We start from the raw sequence: 6,000 nt of genomic DNA on the forward strand, positions 1-6,000 counted from the left end.
AAAATTCCTCTCCGAGGCCTTGTCTGCAGCATGCGGGCCAGCGTAGCATGCACTACACCAGTACTAGCCATTGTGAAAGTGCTCTAAAGCATTTTGCAATGGCATAGCAGTTGCTGCCGCTGGTTCAAAGGCCCACGCCAACCCATTTGTGCTGGCAGAAGAAGCGGCATGCGCTGGATCAGGTGAGATTCATACTGAGCAGCACAGAGGTGGAATGGGGTAGGAGAGGGCGGTCGTGGGGGCTGTGATGGGTAGATTGAGCCCAGGAGGGGGAATCGACAGCAGACATGCATGCCATATGCTATGCCTTTTCCTGGGCCTAATCTGCTGACACAGATCCACTCGGACTGGTGCCAGCTGTTTAGCTCACACAGGTCTGAGGCCGGTGGTGGTGGTGGATAGGATTGCGCTGTAAGTTAGGGTACCAAAAAGAAGAGCCAGGCAAATGGCTACTGTACAACATTAGGCAATTTGCTGGTGGTACTTTATGTGTTACATAGGCTGGGTGCTTAACCAGGATTCAAATGAGATGTCATCATAAATTAGACATGAGATAAGCTGAGAGACTGCATCCCAAAGAACCTGACTTTCTCAGTATGGAGGCAGTGGACATTGCCACCCCTTGTCTGCAAATGTGGGGGGTTGGGCATCCTTTGCCCAATCTCTACCTGCACAGTGCAGGTGATGGGCTAACAGCACAGGCTGAGTAGTGGAGAGGGGTCATAGATATGCTAGGCAAGTGGCCACCTCCCTGATCACTCTGTTGGTGGAGGAGCTAGCAATCCAATACACCCACCTGTTAGAATAGTCTGAGTTTAACTGACCACTGTGAGGGGCTGCGTAGAAATGTTTGGCTTCACTTCTTATTGGTTAGGGGTGTGGAGGTGTTTTTGTTTTATTTTGTTTTGGTTTTTTTTTGCCTATCTTGGATGGTTCCTAAAGTGGGTTTAGCTAAGATGGCCACAGCAAGAAGATGCAGAACAAGGATTAAGAGTTACAAAGGAAAATCAGAACTGCTTTCAAGAGGCTTTCTGGCTTGAAGATTTTTGCTGGTGATCCCTTGGGCTTCAGTTATGATGTCTACCTTAAAGGCTCCCTGACTTGGGGAGGGTGGAACAATTTGGTTTCCTTGACTCCCTTTCCAGGGGTTGATGGTGAGAAAGCAAGGGGCGCCAAGAGGCATTCCCAGGTTTGGAACCAGGGTGATTTCACCCAAAGGGGGTTTTGGCAGGATAGCTGTCTCCTCCAGGGTAGGGCCCCACACTTTGGTGGGTGGAGTGTCCTAGACAGGACCCACTGCAGTTATTGATTGTTTTTGTGCTGATCAATAAACATGGCCTGATTTCATTCCAAAGTCACCTTGACTTGTGTCTTTTCTGGTAGGGTACCTGGACAATGTGCAGGTGACCTGTTTTACTTCTTTTGGTCATTCTGTTTGCTGCCTTACCCTATCTGTTGTAGAAAACTAAACTTTAATATGGTCCCACAGTACAAGGCACATGATATATGGAGGAGGAGGAAGAGGATGCAGAAGGACATGCAGAAGAATGGGTGGGATACTGGACACCTGCATAATCTCCTGATGCAGTGTTCACATTAAAAGGAAGCTGCCTTTGGTGGATTACAGTGGCCACCCCCTTCTCATCCACAGTGTCTCTAGAACTTGTGACTTTTGTACTGATCCTCATTAGTAATCTTTCAGTCAGATCTCTGCCTTCATTGCCTGAAGAACCTTGCACATTCAGAGAAACGTTTGCAAAAGGAATAGGATATTTACTCCCTGAGACGTTAGAACTGCCAGGAGGCAAATAAAGAAGATCAGAGCTTACTGCAGTGAAATGCAGAAGTCTGAAAGTAAAGGCATGTCATGGCAGATGTTAGCAAAACAGGAATATACCTTTTCACAGCCAGCATAACTGGGTATATACTGCCAGAACACAGGCAATGTACTTGTCTGGCATGGTTTTGGGACGGCATGAGTAAATAGAGAAAAATGTATAATTGAGCATATAAGGAAAATGCAAATCTGTTTGTCTACCTACCCTCTGACTTATTAGACAGGATGTGCTCCTGAAAGAGCTGCGCTTAGTCTGTGCAAGGATGGTGAGATGGTGCAATGCCCCACAGAGTTCAAGACAGCTCAATTCCATAAAGATTTCTAGCTTACTCTATCCCTAAACTTTGTGTCCAGCAACACTTCCTTATTTCATTTATAGTCTCCTAACAGGCTTTGAGGTTAGTCCTAGTTCATTATGAAGAGGAGGTCATTTATGTTCAGCATAACTGTGGAAGGAAGAATAAGGAAAAAGGAGCAAACGGCAGAAGAACCAGCAAACACTAAAAAGAACACAGGCTCATAAAACTAATGCTTAATGTCGGGGTCGGCTACTTCCCTCCCGCCTCGACTTACCTGGAGAGGCTGGGCGAGGGTCCCCAGACTGGCAGCAAAAGCCGTGGGAGGAGGGGGAGAGACTGCCTGGACCCTTGGCATGCCCACCCAGCTGCCTGTTCCACCAAACACAAGGGAAAGAAGGGAGGCAGGGACCAGAGCCCCAGGCCCTCTAAGGCTCTCACAAAGGAAGTGGGAGGAGGGACAGGGAGGAAGGGTGGAGCAGGTGCTGCTGCCCTGACACCACCCTCAAGAGACAGAGAGGAGGAGAAGGGTGCTGTAACTTCCTCCCTCTGGTCACCCGGCTGAGGCTCCTGAGGCACTTCCCCCTGCTGGGAACAAAGCTCCACGGATGACAACCGCCCAGCCCCCACACGAGGCCTGACACTTAAAAACTTAAAATATCCATGTTAAAAAACCAGAACCTCAGAACACGAGAGTAAAAAGAAATGTCTTTAAGCCCCAACAGAAAGCCTCTAAGCAGTGAGCAGTTCGTGAAGTAAGAGGGAGGGAATTCCAAACAGCAGCGGACCTCCCCAGCCCTGCGGCAAAGGTCCACGGTGGCGCAGGGCTGTAGGCTATCGCCGCCCACCGGCACAAAAATCCACCCCCCCTCACTCACCTGAGGCTCACAGAGCCTCGCACGACTCAGGAATGCATCAGGAAAGAGTCTGTGAGGTTCCCCGATGCTATAAACTGTGCTTCCAGAAAATCGGAAGCACAGTTTCTGCCCCCGTTGAGGGCCTCTTCTGCAGGGTCCTGGCGCCTAGCACCTGGGGCTTTGGCCCCATCGGACCTTATGGTAGGTCTGCAACTGATTCCATAAAGTTGGTGTCACTATGGAAAAGGCCCTACTCCTTTGCCACTACTTCACCCACCTCCATAGGTGGTGGCACCCATAAAAGGGCCCTCTCCAATGACCAAAGAGGCCAGATTATATGGTAGAAGGCAGTCTCTCAGACATCTTGGCCTGAAGCCATATAGGGCTTTAAAGGTCAAAACCAGTACCATGAATTGGGCCCAGAAATGACTGGGCAGCCAGTGCAGCCACCAGAGCTAGGGCCCAACAGAACTGAACTGCCACCTTCCAGCAAGCACGTGGGCTATTGGATCATACACTAGTTGCAGTTTCCAAACTGTCTTCAAGGGCAGCCCCAAGTAGAGCACATTACAGTAATCGAGTCTTGATGTCACTGCAGCGTGGATCACCATGATTTTATGCTGCCCATCCTCCAAGAAGCTCAGGGTGGTGTGCATAGTTCCTCTGCTGTTTTGTCTTCCCAATAACCTTGTGAGGTAAGTGAGGTTGAGAGATAGTGACTGACTCAAGGACACCAAGGAAGTCTCATGGCTGAGCGGGGACTTGAACCTGAATCTTCAAGGTTGAATTCCAACTCCCAAACCACTACTTGCCCACCTGTGCCTCTGAATGTGTCTTCAGCACCAGGAAGACAAGAACAGTAAGATACCAGTGCTGCAGCTGTGAATGTGAGGTGCTTGAAGGGACAGTGCTCAGATAAAAGCAGCAATTTTGAGGTGGAAGCACCAGAGTGTGTTTCATGTGCCATCTCATGCTTGCTGACCTTATCCTCAGCCCTTTTCCTGGAACACAGATTGTAAGCCCTCTCGCAAGCCTTCCCATTTCTGTGCTGCCTTCCTTCAAGCAACCTTTTACCATTTCCAAGGCCTGGGTCTTACTGAAATGGGTCCTCCATATAAACAGTTGTAAATTACTTCCACATAAAAAATCATGTCCAGGAGAAGGATTCTAGCCTCGCCTTCCCGTCAACATGCTACCTTTCAAAGAAAGTCTTTCATGGGAGAAGCATTCCATTTTGCTTGCATTCTAAACCGGCACAGTCCAACATGGGTTTTCCATCTCAGGATGGCTTTTCCACTTCAATAACAGCTGTCTTTTTGAACAGAACCTCCATCACAGCTGTACTGAGGATAGTATTCAGACTAGGGGTAGGGGGTGCAGACCTACACAGATAACCAGATGCATGATTCTCAACGACAAGGCTCACCAAGGGCATGTTGAGCCAGCACCCTACTAGCATCTCTGAGTGCACCCCTTTATCTCATAATAGTTAATGGTTGAGATGTATTCCTGTGAAAAAAAGGAAGGATCCAATCCTATCCAACTTTCCAGCCTAGATGCAGCTATTCCAAAGGGGTGTGTGCTTCATCCTGTGCTGGGGAGGCAGTCACGGATAGTAGGGTAGCTGGGCTGTTTGGTGCCCAGGGCCAGGAGACGCGATGACACCCCTGTGTCATTATGTCACCCCCGCCCATGCTTGTGCGGTCACTCCCCTCCTGTGCACGTTTGAGCCCTGGTTCTGGAAATGGCTCTGTTTGGAGCCACATGGGAACAAGGGCAGGCTGGCTGATTTTGTGATGTTTGCTGCACGCCTAAGGTAAGAGCTGTCACCCCTCCAGCACAAATGGTGATGCCGTGATGGGGAGGAGCAATGTACCCCTGCCCCCGGCTTAGCTATGCCACTGTCATGGAGGCCTCCTCAAGCTGAGGGAACATCTGTTCCTTTACCTTGAGGTTGCATAGTGGCTGCATCAGCCCTGGAAAGTTGGATAGGATTGGGCCCAAAACTAATGATCACAGTTGTGGCCTCCTAAATATTGTGTGTGTGTGCCTGTCTTTTGACACACACCCCACCCATCCCAATAACAAGCACGTTGATTGTGAGTGAGAACAGCCATGGAAGCAAACTGGCTGACTCACGGGCCTGTTTGCACTCTGTCACCTTCTTTTCTTCCTGTAATGTAACTCTGCTCCGCTGTGCTATGGTTCACACCGCCACACTTCACGCTCACTGGAGTATGGCAGATAAATGAATAATTATAATTACAGCTATGAGATATACTGATCACAGTAGTTTAGAGACTACATTAATCACTTATTGACACTTTAGGCAGTCATCGAGCTCTTTTTAGAAACCTTAAAGGAAAAAGCTGCCGCTGATTTCAGTTCCCTTTCTTGAAAAAACGTAACAGCTATATTATTTGCAGAGCCTTCAAATGTGTTGGTTTTGGAGATAATAAAGAAATCTATTTCTCAAATTCTTGGAGTTAGGCTTTTACAGGGAAGGCATCAAATTCTGAATGTGCTTTAGAAAGATCTGAAATGTTTAATATTTCTTTTTAAAGCTGAACAGTGACAAATGATCACTGTTTTCTTTTGATCTACTCAGAGTTGTTTTTTTTTTAAACTTCTCTTTAGTTCAAATGGGCTTTCCTTGCCATCTCTAAAGAATGCCTGTATCTATGCACATATAGAAGATGTATAAAATATGTATTAGCTTTCCTGTAAGCTTCAAAAAGAGCCATAACTGCCTGATATTTTATAAGGGAGTTATCATATCAGTGCTATAGCAAAATAACACCACCAGAATTCCAAATGATGCAGTTTTCATATGAATAAAGGCATGAGCCAAAAATGTTTCTCATGCAACACAATCCTATGAATGTCCACTCAGAATCAAGCCCCATTGAATCCAAAAGGACTTACTCCAATAGCACAATCCTATCTTGGACTGCAGCAGGTAAGCCAGGAGGCATGTGCTGTATCCAGCGCAAGATAGGGTACCAAAGTG

Source organism: Tiliqua scincoides, chromosome 1 (assembly GCF_035046505.1).
Source record: "Tiliqua scincoides isolate rTilSci1 chromosome 1, rTilSci1.hap2, whole genome shotgun sequence".
Taxonomy (NCBI): Eukaryota; Metazoa; Chordata; class Lepidosauria; order Squamata; family Scincidae; genus Tiliqua; species Tiliqua scincoides.